The sequence below is a fragment of the Myotis lucifugus genome, unplaced genomic scaffold (genome assembly GCF_000147115.1).
Source record: "Myotis lucifugus unplaced genomic scaffold, Myoluc2.0 scaffold_86, whole genome shotgun sequence".
In the NCBI taxonomy this organism is placed as follows: domain Eukaryota; kingdom Metazoa; phylum Chordata; class Mammalia; order Chiroptera; family Vespertilionidae; genus Myotis; species Myotis lucifugus.
In genome coordinates, this window is record NW_005871134.1 from 2,429,128 (window position 1) to 2,455,391 (window position 26,264).

At 46.9% G+C, this 26,264-nt stretch overlaps 1 protein-coding gene across 1 annotated transcript in view; it reads right to left on the reverse strand.

Moving 5' to 3' along the window:
- The window catches only part of LOC111826507 (teneurin-4-like), a 376,579-nt gene that overhangs the window by 212,301 nt on the left and 138,014 nt on the right, over positions 1 to 26,264 (reverse strand). Inside the window, exon 2 of the mRNA XM_023755919.1 lies at positions 12,471 to 12,526. The gene's annotated coding sequence lies outside the window, so the exon portion shown is untranslated. The remainder of the gene's footprint in view (positions 1 to 12,470; positions 12,527 to 26,264) is intronic.

A 26,264-nucleotide genomic window follows, 5' to 3' on the forward strand; every position in this document is an offset into this window, starting at 1 on the left:
TGGCAAAGGACTTGAATAGGTATTTCTCCTTAGGAAAAAGAAAAATGGGCAATAAGTACATGTAAAGATGCTGAATGTCATTAGTCATTAGGGAAATACAATCAAAGCCACAGTGAGATGACACTCACAGCCACAAGGATGGTTAATATTAAGGAGAGACAATAAAACATGTTGGAAAGAATGTGAAAACATTGGAAACTTCATATGTTGCTGGTAGGATTGCAAAATGGTACAACTACTTTTGATAATAGACCAGCAGTTCCTGAAAATGTTAACCACAGAGTCATCATGTGACTTAGCAACATCACTCCTAGGTATATACTCAAAAGAACTAAAAATATATGTCCACACAAAAACTTGTATACAAATATTCATAGTAGCATTATTCATAATAGTTAAAAAATATAAATAACCCAAATATCCATCAACTGATAAATGTATAAACAAAATGTGTGTGTGTTATTCAGCCATAAAAAGTAATAAATAATTGATATGAACTACAACATGGGTAAATCTTGATAATATCATACTAAATGCAAGAAATCAGACACAAAGGCAACATATTATATGATTCTATCTATAGAAAAGTTCTGGAATAGGCAAATCCATAGAGAGAGAAAGTAGATTAGTGGCTGCCAGGGGCTGGGGAGAGTAGGAAATGGATTGGGGGTGGGGTGACTGCTAATGAGTATGTAGTTTCTTTCTGGGGTAATGAAATGCTCTAAAATTAGATAGTGGTGATGGTTGCACAGCTCTGCACATACTAAAAAACACTGAATTGTACAATTTTAAAAAGGGTCCATTTTATGGCATGTGAGCTATACCTCAATAATGCTGTTATAAAAACATGCAAGAAGGAGTCTAGGGAATGTGGAAGAATGGAAACAGCTGACTTGCTAGAAGTGGTGAGATGGAAGTTGATTTTATTTTTTCCATTATTGTTGTTTGTGCAATAAAATGTGAATAAAAAGAGAAGGAGATACAGTAGATGAGCAGTAGCTTTAGAGTCTAATGCTCTGAGGTATTGTCCCTTCCTCTGCTAGTGATTCACTGTGTGCCCTTGAGTAGGTGGCTTTACCTCTCTGGGCCTTGATGTACTTTTCTTGGAAGTGGGAATACTATTGACCTCCTACGGCTGTGGGGGCATATCATGAGGACCCACATTCCCAGAACAGATAAACAGCAGGTGCCCATAGTGTTCATGTCCTGTGTCCTCCTTTATTTTTTTAAACAATGATGGGGCACCTGTGACACATTGGGGATACAGAGGAATTAAGATGAGTGGGACTTTGTTTTTGAAAATCTTGGTGTTCACTGAAGAAGACAGATATATCAATTTCTAAAACAAGTTCATGGGGAAAGCTCATAGTAGAGACATCCACACGCTACTTCACAAACCAAATATATTTGGAACTCATGTTGAGAGCTATTGGCAAAGGGGCCAGTCCAGGAAATGAAAACTCACAGAAGAAAGAATCCATCACTTTAAATCACATTTGTTCTATAGCATGCTCTCACGTGTGCAATCCGAGTGCCAGTAAGGAGAGTATTACTACCCTGCTTTATAAGGGAGATCACTGAGGCCTGGGGGGTCAAGAGAGTGTTCTGTGTTCATGAAGCCAGTTCACGGGGCGGGACCCTTTTCACATTGCCCTAGCCATCTCTTCTTCAGAGCAATCAGAGGCAGCATCCTACTAGGAAGGAAAATGGGGTGGAGGTTAAAGAATTAGAAAACAAGCAGGGGTCTTCTCCAAGTCAGGGCTGGTAGGAGGTCCTGAGTATGTAACCTGCCCTTGTGGGGTGCAGTGAGGAGACATGTGGTTGGAGAGCCTAGAACCCTGGATGATCCCACAAAAGATTTACTGCATTCTTTGGGGACATATCCATGTTCTGTATGTCACCAAAGTCTAGTAAATACATCTCCACTGATCTCACTAAGTAATGAGTTGGGGGTGGAGATGCAAAACATGGTATCATTTACAGAGTGCCTACTGTGTGCAGGGCATTATATGAGGTGCTTCCCCAGCTGCAGGCATGTGGGGCATTACAGCGACCATTCTCTACATCAACACTGAGGTAACACTGAGGACCAGAGAGGCTCAGTGCTCTGACAGGGTCACACAGAGAATCTGTGTTAGAGAGAGGAGTGAGGACTCAATCAGCCTCTCTTTTCACTCACCATGAGGATTCTAAATTACTCTCTCTGCAAAGAAGTCACAGTCTCAAGGGCAGAGACAGAGCTAACCAATTGTAAGAGTTCAGAAGCCTCCCAGCTTCTGGAGACTGTGGAAACCTGTCTTCCATTTACATAACACTAAGCAACCACCAGCTCATATCTCTAGGGGAGCGGGTGGGACCCTGGTGTTATTACTCCATCCTTATGGGCTTAGCTTCCTATCTAACACAGAATAGGTGTTTCCACAGGAGTCTTTAACAATAGCCTAACTGACCCTTGATGTGTTTTTTGTTTGTTTTTTGTTAATCCTCACTCAAAGATATTTTTCCATTTATTTTTTTTTTTAGAGAGAGAGAGTGGGAGGGAGGGAGAGAGGGGGAGAGAGAGAGAGATAGAAACGTTGATGTGAGAGAGACACATCCATTTGTTGTCTCCTGCATGCACCCTGACCAGGGCACGGGATCAAAACTCAACCCAGGTATGTGCCCTTGACCCACAATGGAACTCAGGACCCATTGGTGCACAGGCCAATGCTCTGACCACTGAGCAAAATCGGCCAGGGCTGACCCTTGGTTTTGATGGAAATGACTCCCAGCTAAAAGCAGAAGACCTCCCTTTACCAAATGCATCTTCCTTAAAGAAAAAGGATGACAGAATAGAGCACAAGCATTTGGCATAAAGGACTAGGTGGGTCCCCAATGATGTTGCCAGACTTTTGGCAGCTGGCCAGGTATTCTGACTGAGTCTCATTCATCATGAGCCACAACAAGTCCATTAGTTGGCTCCAATGTCAGCCTTATCCCATCAACTCTGAGAGTGAGTTTGTGATCCCAAAGGCTCCTCACCATTGGAGTGTCTCTGGCATTAAATGAATGGATAGCTGGTAGGCCCCAGGGCCAGGCTGCACCTAGCGCTCTGCAATTACCCTGTTCAAGAAAAAAGGAAGGGGGCAGGGTGGCTCCCAACACTTGGCAGTCATTCATAATGACCTGTGGGATTAACAACTGAAGTCTGTAGAGTCCTCAGCCAGAGAATACGGAAGTAGAATGTAGAGTCATCAAGAAATCACCACAAGTATTTCAAAGGTCTGGAAGAAGGAATACAGACTTCGGGAGCTCAGGGATCTAAGATAAAGCCTGGACCTGTCTCTTGATAGATGTCTCATTTTCAGAAAGCATCGTAACCTCTCTGAGCTCCCATTTCTTCATTGGCTGAACATGGACATCATTTATTGTTGTTATGAAAGCCAGAGGCTAATCGGATGGACAGGTTTGGAAGGTGATAGGTAATGGGAAACTGGGTGAGGGAGGGATGTCCGAGGGGGGCTGATACTTAAAATGACTGGGTGAAATGATGGGCAAGTTTGTGGTTGGGAGACAGACAGAGAGAGAGAGAGAGAGAGAGAGAGAGAGAGAGAGGAAATTAGTCATGGGGAAAACTGATTTTGTAGGGTAAAAGAAAAACAATTCAGAGCCCAAATGGAATGGGGCAGAGGGGATAATAAAGAAAAATATGAGAAAACCACATTTTCCACTGGACATATCAGGGTGAATTATCTAAGGTTTGCCAGCTACTCAGTCCTAAAAGAGCAATCATACCATTGGAGACTTACTCTCACTCCACCAGTAACATCTGCAGATGTACAGGCCAAAAGGAGCCAGTGGGGTCCTTCTCGCGTGTCCATTCCAACACACTGATCATGCTTATCTGGGCACTGCGTTTGAAAACATTTTGAAGCTCCCACGAACCAGTGCCCAAGAGAGGTGCTTCCATTATGACGTCTGCAGTGGGATGTAAGGAAGGAATGGCAGCCTGCTTTCCATGTGTCCAGATCAGCCCTCTGGCACGCCGGCACCCATTTCTCCAGCGGCAGGGACTGTTGCCATTGGCTGCTGACAGTTCTTAATTGAGTCCTTCTCCAGGAATGGCCCTCAGCCCAAGAAAGCTGCCTCCCTTGGGGCATTCCACAGCTGCTGCTGCAGAGAGCAGAGAACTCAGCTCCCCTGGACTCAGGGCAGGATCTCTGAAGGGCCATGCCAACTCCAAACCTCCCTTTGGGATCAGCTGATGCCTTGTTTGTGGCTGCATTGTAGTCCAACTCCTCCTTTGATACAATTTTACTTCCCTTACTCCTCTACAGGTGTTGATCCTGAGGGCAAATCCAATAAACTTTCTGCATGCAGATCCCTGTCCTAGAGTCTAGTCCCCAGAACACAACCTAATACATCACGTATTTGCCAGTCCTTCACAAGCTTTACCGCTCCATGCCTAGCATACAGCTTGTCATCTGTGGTTAGTTACTCTTCAACAAAGACTTGACATTAGCCAGTAAGAACAACATATGATCATCAGCTTTCCCTTTTCCCCTTGTTTGCTAGGAAACTCAAATATAAGTTCTTCATTCTTTCTTTTCTTGCCTGTGTGGAGGTCAATCTCTGCTTTAGGCTTGGAGGCTCTCTAATATAAAAATGATGGGTTGACTCTATTCCTCTCATTTTCAGTCTTTCCTCCTCCGCCCATCTAATCTGGGAAGATACAGCATTTGTTCCTGACTCGTTTTTGAAATTATTAGAGATTGCAGGTGTCGCCAGGAGGAGGAACAATATATGCTAATGATGCTCATTGGCATGATGCTTTCAACTTAGATGTATTAGTTTCTAGACACAGCAGCTCTTTAAAGTTATTTCTTCTGAACAAAAGGTACAAAGAGGCTAAATGATTTCCCAACTAGTTGTAGAACCTAGACTAGAACTTCTCTTTCTTTTCTTTCTTTCTTTCTTTCTTTCTTTCTTTCTTTCTTTCTTTCTTTCCTTCTTTCCTTCTTTCCTTCTTTCCTTCTTTCCTGGGTTTCTTGACTCCCAATTATATAGATTCCAGCCACAGGCAGAATATATTTAGTTGCTCTCTGTTGTTCCCTCAGGGTCACTGCATGCTTTCTAGAGGACACTGAAACACTGGAATTAGCTCAGGCGACCCTTTCCACTTCCACAAAATCATGGGAGCTGCTCACATCCCAGATCAAGCACTGAAGAGCATCATGGGATCAAATAGACGATGTCACAGTCCAATGCCAGAATCCCCACTACAGCCCTGACAAGCGGCCCTCTTGCTCCTGTGTGAACCACTCCCTTGATGGGGAGCACACTACCTCACAAGGGCTACTCATTCTGTTGTCCCGTCATGTGTACAACTGGAACAGTATTAAAAAGGGAAACCTGGGACATCCGAACTCGATAATGAATGTGAAGCGCATAGTGTAGTGCCCAGTGTATAGAAGTACTCAGTGTATGAAAAGATTTGTTCTCGTTCTGTCAGACACAGAACAAGAGGAAAAGAGGATTCGCTTGTAGGAAGAGCACCCTCCGCTCCAGACCCGTTGCTTGGAAATTAGTCCTGACACGGCCTTGAGACAGAGCGAGGGAAGCACTGAGGCCTGGCGAGCGGGCTCTGCAACTAGACCGCCTGTATTTCAGTGCATCTCTGCCATTCAGCTGTGTGACGTTGGAAAAGTCACTCTGGTCCTCGATTTCTACTTCCATAAGATGAGGAGAGAATAATGTCACCTACCTCGGGGTTGTCACATAAATGCTTAAAATTGTGGCAGGCACGTGGTAGATGTTAGTTGTCATTTTTGTCATCATTTCCATCTTTCAAACGAGGAAACTGAGGCCAGAAGATTGAGCCATTTCCCCAAGGTCAAACAGCTAATGCGAATCAGAGCCTGCATATAAATCCTGGTCTGCATGAGTCCCTAGGGCACGCACTTCCCTTTTTATGACTTTTGCCATTGCTTTTTTTTTTTTAAGAAAGGGGGAAGAAAAAACACACAAATGCCCATAAGGAATCCTGCCAGAGAGGCTGGCTCACCCGCTCATTTGGAGCGTAGCTTGCTCATAAAGGCATAGCTGAGAGAACCTGGGAGTCGTGTCCACAGGCAGGCAATAAAGCATGCCCCCTGCTTGCTAAGGAGACATTCCAGGGGTTGCAGCAGAAAACACCAACCCTGCTCCCCGGTCTGCCACCGCAGCACGACCAGGACTTCCACTCTGGTGGCGGTGGGAAGGACAGACAAAGCACCGACCCCCATTTGGCCACGTGGACTGGTGACATTCGGGTGACTCTGCAGCCCTAGGACGGACGAAGAAGCACAGCCAGCACTTTTCAAAAACAGCCGAGCCATTTTAGGTCAGTGCAGCAGTGGGCTGCAGGCTGCTCGCGGGGTGTGCCTGTGTTTAGATGCAGGTGGCACGGGGCAGCGGCTTCAGGCTCTGAGCAAAAGAAGGCTTGCAAGCAGGAGTTAAATTCAAAAATCTCTAACACTTGATATGGCACAGACAGCAACCAATCAGAACAGACACAATGGCCAATGGGAATAGATGTTGGCTTTTTTTTTCTATTTCTTTTTGTGTGTGAATCCTCACTCAAGATTATTTTTCCATTGATTTTTAGTGGTAGGTGAGGGAAGAGACAGAGAGAGAAACATGGGTATGAGAGAGACACATCGATTGGTTGCTTCCTGCATGCGCCCCAACAGGGGCCAAGGATCAAGCCTGCAACCCAGGTACATGCCCTTGACTGGGATCAAACCTGAGACCCTTCAGTCCTCAGGCCGATGCTATATCCACTGGGAAAAACCGGCTAGGGCCAGATGTTGGCTTTAAACCATCAGCATGACCATGGGAGCATGGTCAAACATCAGTCTGGGACCAAAGAGAGAAGCGGATCTGTAAGGTGGGGGCCGGAGAACAACAGAGGACTGTCTGCCTGTCTCCAAAGGAAGCCCGAGAGAATTCCAATCAAACGCCAGGGCTCCACAGAGCAGTTTAAAACCACTGCTGTGAGGGAAAGTGCGAGTGCCTTCAAGGTCCAGCCTCAAGGCCCAGGACTGCCACTCCTTTCGGGTGCACAGGGCCAGTCTCTAGAAGAGCAAAGCTCCAAGACCCCCTCCCCCCCCAAGACATATCCAGGAATGTTCTAACTGACATGTCACATGGCCCCCTTCTGCGTAGTTTTCCCTGGGTAAGGAGAGTTCATTTGTGGTCTCTGAAAGCAGTTGTTTCTGTCCTAGCGTTTAGATGAGTTCACCGGTGCTCCTCGCTGGAATCCCCGGGACTTAGAATGCAGCCCACATCCACACAAAGTGAGCCCCAGCCCCAGCCCCAGCCCCAGCAGGAGTCAGTGGTGGGAATCCCAGCTCTGCCCAGGCAGCTGCAGCTGCTCCAAGCCCTTCTCTTCCCCAGTTCACATCTGCTCCCTGTTGCTTAATGTTCACTAGAAGCACATGCTCCTGCTACCCTTTGGACAAAGTCACAAGGAGTCAGTTATCCTGTGGCAATAGGCTGGATGGAGCACCATTTCTTTGTCTTGCATAAGATGAAACACCACATGATGAAACCCGTCACTGATCCATGAGGTCTGTGGGAGGTACTAGAAGGAAAGGCCCTCCCTTGAGACTTTCCCCTGGCCTCACCCACCAATCAGCCAGTGGTAGCATGCTTGCCAAGCGCGAGAAATACCCCCAGAAAACACCATGGAAGCACTTCACCACTGCTCTCCACGGAGCTCAAAAGATTATCCTGCTTGATCTTGACTTTGCCCCGCTTGTGTCCTATAAATCGGGTCTCCTCTCCAGAAAGGTAGAAACATAGATGAGAGAGAAACATCATTGATCGGCTGCCTCCTGCATGCCCCCTACTGGGGATGGAGAGCATGTGTCCTGACGGGAATCGAACTGGTGACCTCCTGGTTCATAGGTCAACGCTCAACCACTGACCACACCGGCCGGGCCCCTTTTCTTGTTAATTCTGTTAGTGACTCTTCCTACTGCCTTTCATGCATGACTCTGGCCTCCCAGCCTTCTCCAGCTCCATTCCTTCTGGATAGAAACCTTACATAGCCCTGGGTAAGCAGGCGCTGGATTTGAGTGACAGGAGTTCACTGGAGAATGTTGTCATCACTGAGGCTATGACCGTGGGGGAGGCCACTGCCTCTGGATGGGGCAGGACATCGCAGTTGAATACCGAACTCTCCTATCAGTCACCCAGGATTCCATTCCCGGTTCTGTCACTTACCAGTGAGGTAACCTGGCAAGTTACTCAAAACTCTTCAAGCCTCTATTTTCCTTGGTGTAAAATGGTTACAATAGTATCTATCTTACAGGGATAAAGACAAAATAATACATACAGGGCTGAGCAGAAGTAGGTTTACAATTGTGAGTACACAAAACACAGAGATTAGTCTTGTATTATTATTTATTCACTAGCAGACCAGTGCACGGATTTGTACATGGGTGAGGTCCCTCGGGGTGGCCTGCGGGGATCAGGCCCCAGCTCATGCCACCAGGCTCACAAGACTCTGATAAGATCACAGACTCACAGCCCCACAGACCTGCCTGGCACCCACCGTGGCCTGGCACTGTCCCCTCACCTGCTCCACCATCCCGCCTGCAGAGCAATTGATCAAGGCTGCCCCCCCCCAGCCCCACCCACGCTGTCGCCACTGGTTGCCGTCTGTGGGGCGATCTGCGGGGCGATCGGGCCACCACTCACACCTGCCTTGGCCTAGAGCCACTTGCTCACCTGCTCCACCATCCCATGGTGGTCCTGCTCTCCTTGGGGCTTATCGGGGCCAGCAGTGCCTCCACTGCCACCCATTGCCAGTGCTGTGTCACTGACGCCTACCATGTTCTGCACCGCCCCCTGGTGGTCAGTGCACGTCATAGCGAACAGTCAAACTCCTGGTCAAACTCCCAGTAGAACGAATTGCATATTAGGCTTTTATTATATAGGATTGTTGGATTATCTTCCATATAAACAACTATAAACCTACTTTTGCCAGCCCTTGTATTGTTAATCATTCAAACATTTATTGATCAGTTGCTATAAACCCTGCACCCTGAAAGGGGCTGGGGCTTCCAGTTTCTGTGTCAAGAACCTCACTACCCAGTGGGAGAGGATCACAGAAGAACTGATGATTAGGATGCCATATGGCGAATGCTTTATTAATGACTAGAGGCCCAATGCATGAAATTCGTGCAAGGGGCTCGGCCCTTGCAGCCTCAGCTTTGTCCAGAAGGATGTCTGATCTAATTAGCATATTATGCTTTTATTATTATAGATTATCTTTAAAAGAACTATTGCTATTAAGTGACAGCCATTTTTCTTAATTTTTTTTGATAACCATTGTGTGGTACATGCTTCATTGAGGTGGAGAGCATAGGCTATAAGCTTCTAGTCCAGACACCTGGGTTCAAATCCAGGCATTTCCGTGAAATATTTATGTATTCTGGGCATGATAACTTCTCTGAAACTTAGCTATATAATCTGGAAAATGCCTATAAAAATTAGAAAAAATATGTCTAAGATCTTACCACAGTGCTTTGCACATAGTAGGGCTTAATAAACGTCTTTTAAAGCCATGACTAAGGGTGTTTGGAGAACTGATGCTGATGGCTCTTGTCCTCATCCTTGGACAGTTTGTCTGGATAGGTCTCAAGGTCAAGGCAGCATGTCCACCAGGGATGTGTGGCAGAATTGTGATGTTTAGTGGCTTATCTGGTTTGTTGCCCGTTCTGACCCAATGACTGGAGCCGCGGGGACTGGGCCAGCCACTGCCCTGGAGTTGCTGGCAAGATCTAGAGAGAATGTTCCAAATAGGGCAGGCCCTCCAGGGCCAAGGCACAGAGAAACTGAGTTGTATGGTGCAGTAAGAGGCCAGGCTAGGACTTAACTGCAGACCTGTTATATGATACATGGCATGGGTACCACACCTGGGCAACCTGCTGCCTGGAGCCAGTGGCTTCTGTGTAAGACCACCAACACTGGCTGCCCCTCCTGCACACTCAGCCCTGTGCCCCGTGCCCCGTACCCCATGCCCCATACGCCCGTGCTGGGGTGCACAGGGGCGATGCAGGCAGAACTCCATTCCTCAGGAATGCAGGACCTCTGAGAAGGAGCCGTGCAAATCAGAACATACCAGCGCAGAACTGAGCCAGTGCACAGAGAAGAACCAAACTGCACAAACCCAGACCTGTTTACACGAAGGAACATTCTTGTAGCACCGCCTGCTAAGCCTGTTGCTAAGCCCGCCCAGCTTCCTTTCACCACGCTCCGGGCTCAGGAAAGATAATCGCTCTGGGAACCAGCTTCCTTAGGAGACCTGAAGGGATGCTTTCAGTCTAGAGTGAAACCTGCCTTTCAGCAGGGCCTCGCCTCCTCTCTTGTCGGACAAGGGGAAACCCAATCCATAAAGGAAAGGGTTTGCACACACACAGCCCTGCGGGGTGGCAGTGATGGTAAGTGACCCTCGGGGAAAGGAAGGAGCCCCGGATCTCTCAGCTCTGAGCACCTCCCGAACAAAGACCCTAAAGTTTTCTGCTGGGACAACAGGAGACACAGGGCACTCAGACTCCAGGCACGCCCGCAGCTATCATCTGTCAGTGCTGACACCAGCCCTGTCTGTGTGCAGTCCGAGCGGCGAGATCAGACAAGCCCCGTGTGGGGGCCGGGGCTGGGGAGGGCAGGAAAGGGGGAGAAAGGGTTTGGGAGAGACCAATACGAATAGTAGGAGTTTTTATCTGACCCCACAGAACAGGGCAAGGGAGAGCTGTGTGATCTAAGCTGGGATGAAAGAATGGCTGGCTTCCCCTTGTAATCAAAGAGCTTAATGATGCTTATTAAAAGCCCATTTCTGGGTCCTGTTGAAAAATTACACCATGTTTTCATAAGAATTGAATTTTTTATAAGAATTGCTTTCTAGAGATTAAATACACACACACACATGCACACCCTTCCCACACACCCCACGCCCACATGCACACACACATTCCCCACAAATCCTACACATCCCATACATCCCATGCATGGGGGTACATCATCACGGATGGCCACAATCCACGCCGTATAGACATACTGGAAAGGAAAAGCAGGCCTAGTCCCTGACTAGGTTGTTCAACACCCTTTGAAGTCCCAGACTCGGAGGGAGCCCCAGAGCTTCCTGCTCAAGCAGTTGTCATCCCCACAAACAAACAGTGAAGCCTCGGACCCATATCATTTTCTGTGTCTTGCCTGAGGCCAGGCACCTCTGCCCCAGCAGAAGCTACGGAGATTGGGGATCGCTCAGCTTTGGTGGGACACAGCAGAACAGTAGGGTCACTGCAGAAGGGGGTGTGCATCCAGGCTCTGGGCAGACTCTCTCTGTTATGCTGTGTCCCAGCTCCCAGGGGTGGTGGGCCTGGCCCTGGGCCCTCTGCATGTTTTCCTCTGGTTATCAGCTTACCCAGGGCCCAAGGCTGCCCTCACTCTCAGGCAGAGAAGGCCTTGCTGTCTGGATTAACCCACCACACACAGGAGAGTACCCCTCTCAGAATGGAATTCCTCCATCGGCATGGGGGCCGTCCTAGTGCTGGTCACCCCAACATTGACCCCCTGCTGAGGGGCAGAGTCACTAAAATGCCTGCTCAAGTCCTCCAGCCATCAGGTGAAGCAGTGGCTTTTGGCAGAAACATTTGCTCTGGATTTCAAGGTCAATGCTAACCCTTATTCACCATGTGGCCTTGGCCAACTCTCTAAGCCATCATTTTCTCCTCTGCAAAAGAGAAATCACTTTTTTTTTTCATCTTATGGAGTTTCGGGGAAGATAGCAAAATGTTCTACTGATTGTAAACACCAAAGCAGATGCTAGCAATTCTCACGATGAGACAGTAATGAAGAAATGGAAGAGCTCATCAATTGGGCAATGCGTGCCTCAAGGGCAAAGCCTGCGTCGTATGTATCGTGTTATCCCCCATGCCTGGCACAGAGTCTGGCACTGGATATTCTGAGGGGAAAGTTTAAAAGAAAGAATGAAAAGCGAGGGACACCACGAGTTGAGTGGCTCGTTCAAGGTCACAGAGCAGCTTATGATGGGACTGGAACCCAGGTCCCCTGACACCCTAGTTCAGGGCTCTCTGTTCTAGACACAGCAGTTGTGTCTATTGAAGGTTCAATGATGTCACACTCGGCACAACCTGGGCCAGGTTTGAATGAGCTCTGCCATTCTCAGGGACAGATCCCATCTGGTCCAGGCAATGCCTGAGAGGCCTTCACAGACTCGCCTGTTAACGTTCCAAGCCGACGGTAGGAACAAACAGAAACCGCAAGCGCAAATAATACCTAAACGCCTCAAAACAACTCATCTTACTTCCTGACTTGAATTGCACAAATCAGAAAAGTCACAAGATTGAGACAACGGGCTGCAGAGATTGGCGACGAGACCTGTATCGTGTGTCAGGCTCACTTTCAGCATTATCACTTACCTGCTGCCCGAGTGCCGCAGAGATCACCAGCCCTCTCTGAGTCTCAGTGTTTCCATCTGCAAAACAAGAAGAGAAGGACAATGAATCCCTCCAGACTGCTGGACTCAAATGCATCATCGGTTTATACCTAATATTGCTTACCAACTACTTATGATCCCAGGTAAATGGGAAAATTGCTAATGGTCAGGGACAAGGAGGGAATGATTTCAAAAATGAAGTGAGATAATCAGAGATGAAGTATGATACTGGGTAGTTATATGACAAACAGGGTACTGATGGTGCCCAACTCTTGCTACTGAAAACTCAGCCTTCCAATCATTCTGGGAGTTACTTTTATTGTTCACTGAGGCCAAAATGCAAAGCACCATTAAATACCAGGAGAAATAGAGCAGAGGAAAATGCCACTTCCTCTACTTACATCTAACATTTTGGGTATTTTTCCATTTTTTTTTCTTTTATACATAGAGTTTCCCATTTTGTGGAGAAGGGCTGTGACAGTGCACTATACTGAAAAGCACCCTGCCCATCAGTAATCCCCCCTCCCTGTCCCCAGGGCTACCCCATCACTGTGGCCTGCATTATTGGCCCATTTTGATTCCCATGCCTTTGTCAGTCTCCCTAAGACTTTTCAGGTCCCTGGTAGGCCCTGTGCACATCTGAGTCTAGTCAGGAGTCCTCAGCTGGTCTTTCCCCCATTGGAGCTCAGGTACCTCATCTGGAAAACAAGGAAACCACACTGGCCAATCTGAGAGGTCACTTTTAACTTAAAAAGGGAAAGAAACTCATCTATTTGAGTCCTGCTATGTGACATCGATTGAGCCAACAGTATCTATAGACATTATCTCATGATCCTCATAACCACCCTGAGAGATACTACCGATGAGAAAACTGCCATCAGTGAGTTTCAGTGACCCAGCCACGGCCTGCTGCGGTCATTTTGGTACCATTTTCACTATATTGATATCTTACCTCTGCTATCATTTAATTTTCCCAAATCAATTCACATTTTTTTGCTTAACTTTATTGTTAATGGATTTTTTAAAAGTTCCAGTAGCTCTTTACTTCTTTCCCCCTTCTCTCTGCGGTCCAGTGGAAGGCAACCTTGCCACTAAGAAAGATTCCGTAATTGCAAAATGGTTGCTAACAAATTTAAAGGAATTCTGAATCACGCCAATTCTATATAAACTATCTATGAAGTCATAGGTTTGGGTGCTGTGAGTATATGTATATTTTTAGTACTCATTAAAAAAATAACTTCTGAAATTTAAATGCTCATCCCTGTACCACCCTGCTCCCAGTGGTGCCTACTTTCTCTGGGGAGGGATGGTCTCAGCTCCCTCACTATGCTGCAGCCAGACTTTAGAACCAAAGTCACATCTCAAAGCTGAAACAGCAAAATCAATTAACACTTACTATATGTCCAGAGAGTTGCCTGAGGTTACACCGCTAATAACTGAAGTCACTGGGACGTGGGCCCACCAGCCCACTCCTGACCCTGTGCTCTGAGAGTGTATTCAGTTTCCCTTCCAGTCCTCATCAAACCCCAAATTTGCAATTCCATGGCACCAGGCCACCAATTAAGCTCCTTTTCCCAATCCAGGCAGGTCATTCCGTTCTGTCAGGTCACCGGGTTTTCCACACAGTAAGTAAGTAGATCGTATCAATGCATATTTAAGTTCCCAAAAGGGCACTTTGATAAGAAGCTGCATAATTGCTAAAACCAAGTTGAGAAAATGTGAAGTGAAAGTGATTCTTTAGTCAAAGATTCAAGATAGTAACCAAGGAACTAGAAAGGGCTGATAGCAGAGTGTCCAGGAATGCCATTGCCACTGCCAATGAGGATAAAATCCCAACTGGGTCTGGGGGCTAGGGGAAAGTGGCAAAGTGACTGCACGGCACACTGGCCGAAGCTGCTGGTGTCTTTCTAGAGCTCTAAGCTTCCACTTCCTGTCATCTGGTTTAAAATTGATTGGCAGGAATTCTTATGACCAGAGAGCAAACTCAGGGAAAGGCCTGCACAATTGGCTCAGGCTTTGCCTTTGTCAAGTTCCCATGTCTCCTTGAATATGTGCAGAAACAGAAAAACCAAACAAACATAACTCTGATTATTCATACTCCATCCAATGACACCTCTTCCAGGAAGCCTTCTCCAGCCACCCGAGTCAGAATTTGTCACTCCCATCCCTGGGTTCCGTTCAGTAACACTTTCATTTTTTAATATTTTGTTGTTGTTGTTGTTTGTTTGTGTGTGTGTGTGTGTGTGTGTGTGTGTTTTGAGAGAGAGAGAGAGAGAGAGAAAGGAAGGGAAAGGGAGAGTCAGAAACATCGATGAGAGAGAAACATTGATTGGCTGCCTCATGCACACCCCCTACTGAGGATTGAGCCTGGAACCCAGGCCTGTGCCCTGACTGGAAATTGAACCAGTGACCTCTTGATGCATGGGAGGATGCTCAATCCACTGAGCAATGCCAGCCTGGCCCTTTGATAACACTTTAATCACAGTTTCTGTCATATTGCAGTTATTGTCTTCTCTTTGTTTAAAATATTATTTTTTCATCTTACCCAAGTACATTAAATATAAAAAAACTCACCTACCACTCACAATATGATTTTAGATATATTCCCTTCTCAACCTTCTAGGATAAATACCCCCCACACAGACATCCACAAACAACACATCCAGATACTTTACCAAATGGGATCATACTATTCACACTAATTTTAATCTTATTTTTAAGTGGTTACATAGATACACAATTAATCTCTTACTGATTGACATATAGGTGGTTTCCAATTTTTCTCTAGTGGTAAATATACCCTAATATTTGTGCATATATACAGCTTAACACTTAAAAAAATATTAACTGCCTCCCACAAAATACTGCATCACTTTATATTTCTACCAGCAATATATGGACATGCCAATTCCTCATGCTCTCATCAATATGAGGCATTAGCGGGCTCCCTTCTTCTTCCTCCTCCTCCTCCTCCTCCCCTCCTCCTCCTCCTCCTCCTCCTCCTCCTCCTCCTCCTCCTCTTCCTCCTCCTCCTCCTCCTCCTCTTCTCCTTCTCCTTCTCCTCCTCCTCCTCCTCCTCCTCCTCCTCCTCCTCCTCCTCCTCCTCCTTCTCCTTCTCCTTCTTCTTCCCTTTGCCAATGTGATGCATTAAATGGAGCCTAGATATTTTAATCTCCATGTTTTGGATATCAGTTGAATATTTTTTTTCTGTTTCATGGCCATTTGCACTAGGAACTTCAAGGTCACTGTCCTTTCCCCATTTCTCGGTCAGAAGTTAGTCTCTTTCTTGTTTGGTACATAGGGCTTGCCATTTGTCTTTTGCCTTGATTCTTGCCTTCTGCTTTCTTCTGCCTGTTTAATCACTGTGAGTGGCACCAGCGTCTAGTAGAGGCCCCACCAGAAGCCTGCCTGCCTTGACATCTCACTGCATGTCACTACCCATAGCCAACGAGCCACCAAGTCCTCTCTGTCCCACTTCCTAAGCAGACCTTACTCCTGCTCACGTTTACCCCTCTCCACTGCCACCACCACCATTTCTCACCTAGACCACAGCACATCCTAACTCTTCTCCCCACATCCTCTTCTCCAATTTTCTCACCACCCAGAAACTAAAGGATTTTAAAAATGAAAATGGGATCATCTCACCGTTAACAGCTGCCTATTCCACGGAAGATCATGTTCAAAGTCCGTTATGTGCCCCTGTGCCTGACAGGCAGCGACTAGCACCCAGTTGTTGGCACTACTTGGGTCTCTGAATACATCCATCTTCCCCCAGTCTCTGCACGTAGCCACATGGCTTCCTTTCAGATCTTCAGATAAGTCACACGTCTTCCCAACCCAAGGTCCTGGGCATGTTGTGCCCTCTCCATGGGGAGTTGTCTGCTCTCCCTCTACTGGCTAATCCAGATTCACACCCACCCCCCACCCCCAGTCCTCTCAGCTTCATCACCATCTCCTCAGAGAAGACCAACCATCCTCCCTCACCCCTGACTAAGTAGCTTCCTGGCTATTTACTGGGAATGAAGTGGGTAACGAGATGTCCTTAGTCAGCCCTAGTTACTCTGGAACTGAAAAAAGGTACCTGAACTTCTAGGCTCCACCTAGTAGGAGGACTGAGGTTCTGCTGGGTTTCCCACTCTATCTGGATAGACTCTAGGCCTGAATGAGTCAGGATCTGCAGGGGAAGGGCACCAATGACTCCCAGAGCAGGGCTGGAGAAGGGGGTGCACAGGCACATGCCTCCCTTCAGGAAGTCAGTCCCTCCTGCCCCTGCCCACGAGGTCTCAGGAACCCTGGGCTCCGAGATGCTTCTTGAGTTCTAAGCACCTCCTCTTTGGATGTGGACACTGATCTCAGGAAACTATTGATCCAAGTGACTGTCTATTACCACAAGGTGTATAAATGAGGAGCAGCTCTCCTAGAGGATGTGGTACGTAGTTTCCAGCTTGGTCATTGTCAGTGAGTAGATATTGTTTTCATGGACTTCAGCTGCTAGGTCCTTGAAACCTGCTCACTTTAGCTTTCTTCTGGGTATTTCAGAGTCAAAGATTTTTCCTTTTTCACTTCCTCTTGGTCAGATTTCTTTTTGTGTGTGTGAGAACAGGACGGTATGAAGCTATTTAGAATGAGGAAACTGCCCTCTGGACACAGGGCCTTGGCCCAAACAACCTCACAACCCCCCACAGCTTGGCGGAGGAAGAGTGAAATGCCAATGCCTTAAGTGCCCTTTGGAATGCTGGCCGAGTCCTCCTCTGGGCCCCCAACCCAAGTTGACCCCAGTCAGAGAGACTCAAGTTGCTTTCAGAGAGAGGTCATTTTCTATGCTGTGTGGCAGAGATAGTGATGGGCTTTATTTATTTACCTAAAAACATGAAAAATCCAATGATAACCTAAAATGTTGCATGATCTCCTCACTTCTTTTCAACCAGACCCATGGAACCATGTAAGAGATTAAAAATTAAAAAATTTTTAAAAGCCAAGCTGGTCAGCTCTCCTTGTAACATCAACTTTTCTACCCAGCAGCCTCAGGCTTATCCTTTCATCAACAAGCCATTGCTGGCTGCCTCCCCTGTGGGTCAGTCCCAGGTTAGAATTGGTGGCCAGGAAGATGGAAATGGCATGGGCCTGACCCATGTTCAAATCCCATCTCTGACTCTGATGAGCTGTGTGACAGGGAGAAAGTGACTTAACCTCTCTGAGCTACAGAATGGAGATCCTTATCCCCACTTTCCATGGCTGTTGTGAGAATTCTGTGGAAGAGCATTTCTCAAAAAACTAGCTGGGCCTGCAAGTCAGGTCAGAACAGCATGCACCACTCTTAGAATTCCCACTGCTAATGATGGTGAATGAGACATGCTCCCAGCACTAACAGGTACCATGTGTTACAGGTAGCATGAGGGGAGAGCAGGGGATGGGAGAGACTGTGATCTACAGTGGGATCCAGCCAGGAAGGGGTCAAGTCTACCAGGATGCGACTGGGGAAGACAGATTTCAAACAGGACTCATGAGCACAGTGTTTGCAAAACAGAAAGGTCCATGGGAGGAGGTAGGGAATGTGGACCCACTCTGAGAAGAGCAAGCAGCAGAAGGAGCATGGACACTAGGAAGGATGCAGGGCAGGAGCCTGGAGGGCCTAGCAGTCCCGGTTCCAGTAATGGGCTCATCCATCAATGGGTTTTAAGCTGGGCAATGACAGGGCCAGGTGTGTCCTTCAGAGCTATCATTCTGGCTGCAGTGAGGATGGACTGGAGGGTTGAGGCTGGGTCAGGGAGAGCCATGGAGCTGAGGCTGACCCAGGCCAAATGGGAGGGTCTCTGACTTTTTCATGAGGTTGCTAGTGCCCCTGCCCAGCTCCTCACAGCAGCATGACTTCAGTTGCCTAGTTACCGTTGTGGGCATGGCTACCATGGAGCTGACCTGACAAGTGTCCTCTCAAGCATCAAGTACAAAACCATCCACCCCAAACCTGGATGACTTACTAGTAGCTGAGCCAGAGCATCCTTTGCTGCAGGCCTTTCCATCCCTGTGCTGTTTCACGGCCCTCGCCTAGAGCCATGGTCAGGGGGCTGAGATTCTGTCCTAGCCTCAATCAGTCAACTTAATTCAATCCTATTCAGTTAAATTATTTTTGTGTGTGAATCCAGGTTCAGGTTTGAGGGTAGGTATGAGATTGTAACAGCAAGGTTGTGGGTCCAAGAGGTCTATAGTCAAGGACACAGGTCTGTGCTGTAGCCCAGAGCTGAGTGCTTGATGTGTCTAAAGGAGGGCCAAGTGACAGCGCTGTGGGGACAAGAGACAGAGTGCGGAGTCTCCTCTGCAGAATCAGAAAAGCTTCGTGAAAAACGTGGCACTTGCCTGGGCTCTGGAGACTCAAAAGGCATTTGACTGGCAGAGGGTAGGACAAGGGAATTCCAGGCCGAGGGAGGGTGCATGAGGAAGAAGTGGTGTTGCCTTCCTGGCTGGGTTACAGGGATGGACAGGGGATAGCAGGAGAAGGCAGAAGTGAGGCTGAGGTCCCCCTGGGAAGGGCCTGATGCCACTTCCCACTTCCCTAAGGCACAAGAACTAGGGTCACATAAGAAAGAGTGAGACAGTAGCTTTAAAGCACAACCATGCATCTGGCAATGGGCATTACATTAACTCCACACAAAGCCATTCAGTTTGAATTATATAACCATCCTGGGAGATAATATCACCACCCCCACTGCACAACTGGAGAAACTAAGGCTCAGAGAGACTCCATGACCTGCCCAAGGCTGCAGAGGCGGGAATGGAGCGCAAATAGTTGAATCTGAGCCCAGTGATCCTTCCCCTGTACAACACCAGCTCCTCAAATGATGTAGGCAGATGCTTAATATGCTTCAAACAGCCGAGGAAACAGAATCATCATCACCACCATCATCTTCATCATCGTTCTCATCACCACCACAGTCACGGACTCGGAACTTTATTTCGGCAAGGAGGAAATGAACCAGATGGGCCTCATTATAACAGGACCTTGTAAGATTCCTGAGCATATATGCTTAATTAAAATAAATTGCTGCCTGTGGCTGCCAATGGTCATTGCCTGCCTATGATGGGTGAGGTGCTTCCCATCCGTGTTCATAACAACCTTGACAACAACCCTATAAAGCAGGTGTTACTTCCCCAGTTTTATAGTTGAGGACAAGGAGCCTCAGATGGGCGAAGTGACTTGCCCTGATTCCTTAGAACAGAAACTAGAAGACTGTGTCTAGGCACTGAGGCTGACCTGTCAGCCTCAAACTCTCCATGACCTCTAATCTTGACCTCCAAAGGGTCCTCTTCTGCTGGTCTCCATCTCAGTGAGTGATGCCACTTGAAGCACAAACTAGAAACCTAGGCCACCCCATGACACCCCACCCCTTCACTTCATCCCCATATTAACCCATCATCAAATTCTGCTGGTTCTAACTATCTCTGCCTGCACTACCTTAGTCCATGCCACAGTGATCTCTCACCTGAACCTCTGCAGTGGCCTCCCAACATGGCCTCCCTGCATCCTGAAAATGTGATCCCACCCCCATCTCCAGGGCCCAGAGAGCCTGGCTCCTGCTGGTAGCTCTGTCTCCTCTCACCATATGCCCCTCCCCTTTCATTTCCTCAAACATCTCATTGTCTGTCCTGTTTCAGAGCATTTACACAAGCTGATTCTGCTACCACTACTCCCAGCTGAGCAGGCCCTTCCTTCATATCTCAGCTCAAATGTCACTTCCTCTGAGAAGCCTTCCCAGACTCCCAGTCTAGATCAGCAAGTACACACCTGTGGCTAAAATATGGAAATACTTCCACACTAGTTGCTATGTAGTCACTGCCTAAGCTCCTGGATGCCTCCCACCAGGACCTGAGCTCCTCTCAGGACCCTGTCCCCTGCCCCCACAGTCCAGAGGCTAAGGTGTGGTACATGGAAGGCCCCCGGCTCCTCCTGAGTCATTATGACAGAGGCCTGTGACCTGCCGTCCAGGCTGTTAAATATTTTGCATGTCACCTCTGCTCGTGATCCTGGACTTCTCACATTTCATTGTCACATATTTACTTGGGGAACTCTATCATGAACTCAGGGATGGCAGGGAGCACAGAAGTTAGATTTACCATGTCAATTCTCAATAAAGAAGACCTGAGTGACATAAAGAATGGAATGATAGGGCAGTGCTGCTTGCCCCACCCTTCTGTCTGTATCTGCTCAGATTTTCCCACAACTTCAGGCACCAAGCAATGAAGACACAGGGCTGATGCCACGGAGCATCAAGGGTGCATGGCAGCCACGGAGGGTCTGTCTGCCCTGCCGGGTGAGGTCATGGTCTCAGCTACCTATGGACACTCGGGAGACAGGAAGAAGGCGAAACCTTTCTGGGTTTGACTTTTTCCTGCTCATTGGTCACTTTGTCCCCCTTATAAAGAGCTCTCAAATCCATCCCCAGGTCTGTACCAATCAGATAACACCTTAGCCCAAAAGACCATCTTCTCTCATGACAAGACTCTCTTAGCAAGTTTCCCTGCCTCGCTTCGCATCCCCCTGAGCCTTCTCCTGCACCAAGCCTGGTCTTAAAAAACGCTATCTGATCATGTCTTTCTTCTGTTAAAAGTTTGGTGGCTTTCCACGGTCCTCAAGATGCATTCAAACCCTCCATCTGTTTATACAGTCTTCCTCTTTGGGCCCTCTCTATCCCTCCAACCTCCCTATCTGCTTCTCTCCTTATTCTCTTCTATTTCCTGTATTGACACACATGCTGCTCTGATGTCTAGAACTTCCCCAGCTCATTTCTATTTACCTTATGGGTTTCAGCTTAAAGGGCATATACTTTGAACGGCTTTTGCTGATGAACCTTAGGCAGTCAGCTCCTCAAAGGGTCCACTGCTCTTTTGTTACAGTCCGCAGCCCTGAACTACCTGTTCACTGTCTGTCTTGAGAGGAAGCCCCAGGTGGACAGGGACTGTGTCACCTTGTTATCCCCACTGCTCGGCCTGATTCCTGACACAAAGCCTCAATCAATATTTGATGAAAGAATAATCAATATGATGAGACTGCAAGCTTGGACCTTTCCCCTGTCTCCAGGGTCAAAGCTGAATTTAGATGAATTCCAATGGTTGCTATGGAGATTTCAGGAAATAGCCAATTAATTTGCAGCCTTCTTCTAATGTATAGAAGGGGTCTGAAAACTCAGCAGTGAAGCTCCCTAAGGGACAAAACTGAACTCTTAGGAGAAAATCTGAACTGTTAAAACAAACAAACAACAAACAAATAAAAATAAATACTATTGAGAAAAAGGAAGGAGAAGTAAGCTCTCCAAAGAAAAGTGCTGAGTAGGAATGTGTAAGAAAAGAAGATGTGAAGATGCACCTTCACAGGGAAAGGCTGCCCCCAGGTAAGCCGAGAAGGGGTCACGTGTTCCAGGAAATGGACATCAGCCTGGATGGGCTCTGGTCCCTCCTCTGACTCTGACGAGGCCTTTGCCCTCTCTACAGCTTGGCTTCCTTCCCAGCAAAACAACAAGAAGTGCCCAGGCCCCCAGGCAGGGTTCCTGCACAAGGATCTGCAGGGAAGAACCCAGGTGGGTGGGTGGAGACTGAGTGTCTGTAGACTGAGCCGAGCACCCAGCACTTCCCAGCGCAGGGGCTTCAGGGGGTGCCAAGGCTCAGATGGGGACTCCATCCCTGCTCCTCTGGCCCTGTCCAGCCTTCTCAGACATCTTTGGCCACCAACAAATTGGGAGACATTGGCCTGAGGTAAGTGAATGCCAACTAGGCAGACAGCGTCCAGGGAATGGCCTCTGGAGCTACCACAGGTGTGGACACAGTGTGGACTGGGCTGCTAAATGAGTGCCCCTGAGCCTGAAACTCAAGGGTCCTGGAGTCCCATGTATTCAAGTAACTGGAAAACATCTGGGATACCTTTCCCATAAATATGTTTCTAAATACATAAAATAAAATCCCTAGGATGATAGTGGGAACCAATTGTATTGAAATGGTTATCAAAATGTTAAACTCATAACTCTGTGATACACTAATATTTTTATTTCTTTTATAAGTCAATATTTATAACAAAATCTAGAGGCAGGTCTAATAACCCTCCTAGCCTTGAAGGAGTAATGAGGGCAAATGCTATTCTGATGTATCTCCAACAACAATATCTGATTCCTCCTGGTAACAAAGTCCAGGAGACTTCTAATGCTATTGTGGTTTATTGCCTACATCCACAATGGAAGAAAATGCTAACTTTTTCCCCAGCCATGCGCTCACATTGAGAATCTCTGATTTAGGGCAGTGACCTGACTTTACAGAGGAGGAAACTGGAGTCCCTGAAGGGGCAGAGACCTCCGGTCATGCTCTGCCCACTCTGCAGAGCTGCCTCCCAAGTGCTTGAGCCTCCAAACCATTACACGGACCATTGTTTTACTTCCCTGAGCCTTGGTTTCCTCATTTGTAAAATGGCAATGGCCACACCCACTTCTACAGTCCTGGTGTGGGAATATAGGAAGGGGAAAGGAACCAAATGGGGCCTTGTTCCCTACCCTGTGCCCTGAACTTGTATAAATCAGTAGTTTGTGAGTAGGTATTATATGTGCCTCATGCGAAACCTAAGGATATGAACTTTGGGTTTCAATGAAAGGGAAGGTCCAGAGTGGTAAACCCAAATGCCTTTAGGAGGAAGGCAATAAGGAGGGGTGGGGACTGTGGCAAACTCAAGAACTCATGCCCCTCCAAAAGGAGCAGCCACCATTCAGTACCTATGGAGAAAGCCACACGGAGGTGTGAGACCACAGCTCAGGGAAGTGACATGATGGTCTTATGTAGTGGATTTGGAGAATCGTGCACTTGAGAGGTGGCTCTGCAAAGTGAGCAGAGCAGGGCAGCCTCGTGTTGCTAAATCTGTCTTTCTAAGAGATGATGAAAATCCATATTTTTTGCAAAGTGTCCTGGTTTTTATATTAAACTAGTAGCCTGGTGCACGAAATTCGTGCACATTAAAAGGGAATTAATTGCCCTAAACCAGTTTGGCTCAGTGGATAGAGTATCGGCCTGCGGATTCAAGGGTCCCGGGTTTGATTCTGGTCAAGGGCATGTACCTTGGTTGCAGGCACATCCCCAGTGGGGAGTGTGCAGGAGGCAGCTGATCGATGTTTCTCTCTCACTGATGTTTCTAACTCTCTATCCCTCTCCCTTCCTCTCTGTAAAAAATCAATAAAATATATATATTTTTTTAAAATGGGAATTAATTAGCGGAGATATTTTAATATTGCTATTTGTCCTTTCTCTATAATAGAAGTGTGAGAGATGAAAGGAAATTAGTAAAATGTATATGAAAATAATATATAAATGTATTAATAAATAAACAGTAATAAAAGGATATAACAACAACAGAGGCATGATATAAAAAACGACAAAAACATGATATAAAAATAACAGTGATGCAAACAATGACTGATAAAGTGATTAAACTTATTCTAATATCTCCCTGTACACCACATTAAGAGTGAAAACACTTTTAGAGTGCTTGACTAATTTCCCTTGTGATGAAGTATTTAGAACTTTAACTGTAACATCACATGCTCTTCAAACTTGAGAGAAAGCAACCTATAACTGACCATGTGCGAAAACGGGTTCAGGTAGAAATATGCCTACTCTGTCTAGAGTTTGTCCTTGTGATTTATTAATAGTTATCACAAATGCTGGTATCACGGGAAACCATCATCGAATCAATTTAAATGGGAGGCCAGTGTCAGATGGGGACAAATTAATTCTTGGAATCAGAACAACCTCTCCCTCTGCAGATCCTGTTAATACTTCAGCTTCAATAATGTTAGGTTGTAATCTTTTGATAATAAATCTGGTACCATTACAAAGACCCCATTTACTATTGAGATTTCTCAATAGCATGATGATTGCATCCACTTTCAATTTTAATTTATGACATGGCATTCCCGAAGGAGTAATACTATTAAGAAATTCAATGGAAAATTTTCCTTTTCAGCATCATCTGTGGAATCAATGGAATCATCACTCAAATATGTGTGAAAATCTCCATCGAGTATATCCAAAACTTCTTCATTTAATTTTTGAACATGCTCATTTTTTGGACAAAGAACTGCATGTTTAGATATATTTTTAATATTATCTATAGATATAGTATTTCCAAAGGTAGCTTCAATAATAGATCCATTACAAATCATTTCATGGGGAATTTCAATTATATCCATTCCTAAATGAAAACTGCTATCAAGTTTGCCATCTCCAAGTTTTACTAACCATCCACTATAAGCAGAATCCTCTGACCTCATATTTGTTGTAAGAGACAACTTTCCGAAACATCCCCAAACATTGCAGTACTTTAAACTTGTTTGTACTATGGCCAATCGCATAGCATGTGGTACAATACTGAAACATTGTCGAAAATCCCCTCCAAGAAGGAGAACTTTCCCTCCAAATATAACATTCAGACTCATAATTTCTCTTAGTAATCTGTCTATGGCGTTTATAGCATGACTGGATGCCATGGTGCATTCATTAATAATGAGAAGTTGGGCCTTTTTAATAGTTTTAGCAACTTCACTGTTTATATCGAGTCTAGAAATTGAAGTTTCATTTAATGGAATCAACAATTTATATTGGGAATGAAAGGTGCTTCCACCGAAAAGTAAATTTGCAGCAATTCCTGTAGATGCTGTGAGTAAAACAGTATCACCATGACCTCAACCTCTAATATAATGTATTAAAACTTTATACGGATATGCAGGTGAATAGGATTCCTAGCTGGCAGGCCCCTGACAGCAAACTGGCCACCTGTTGATTCCGTGAAGAATAGGGCTCCCTCCTCCATCCTGTCAGGGTCCTGGGTGCAGGTGAATGGGGTTCCTGGCTGGCAGGCCACTGACAGCAAGCTATCCAACAGCAGATTCTGTGAGGAATGGGGCTGCCTCCTCCCTACTGTCAGGGTCTGGTTTGAAGGCTGGCCACACCCCCTGTTGGGCCAGACCCAGAGTTCTACCATGCCGTGGCCTCTGCCTCAGCAACTCATGACTGACTGCTGCTGGGCGCTCCTGGCGCTCTGAGGGTGGGTTCTTCCCTCAGAACTCACGGGAAACAGCTCGGGGAGGGCGCAGCCCTTGGAAAGGCAACCCAGGACTCAGTACTTCCATGCTCCGCTCTGAGGGCAGGTTCCTGCCTGAAACCTCACCCTGAGGGCGGGTTCCTGCCTGAAACCTTGCCCTCCAGGGAAACAGCTGGGGGAGGGCACAGCTATTTCTAAGACAACCCCTGCAGGACTGACTTCCTTCCGATTGGTTGCGCCTCGGGTCATAATGTTACACCCAGGGTTTTTATATAAGTAGACTAGAGGCCCAGTGCACGGATTTGTGCACCGGTGGGGTCCCTTGGTCTGGCCTGTGGGATCAGGCCAAAACCGGCTCTCTGACATCCCCCGAGGGGTCCCATATTGTGAGAGGGCGCAGGCCAGGCCAAAGGACCCCCACCAGTGCATGATCGGGGCTGAGGAGGGACACAGGAGGGCTCCAGGGCAAGTACGGCCAGTCTCACTCAGTCCTGATTGGCCGGATCCCAGCAGCAAGCTAACCTGCCAGTTGGAGCGTCTACCCCTGGTGGTCAGTGCACGTCATAGTGAGCGGTTGAGCGGCCTTAGCATATCATTAGCATATTAGGCTTTTATTATATAGGATACTTTTATATTTAAAACAGGACATGAGCCCCAAAACATATCTGTAGGCTGTCAGTTTATAGCCCTGTGGATGTAGAGGTAGGGAAG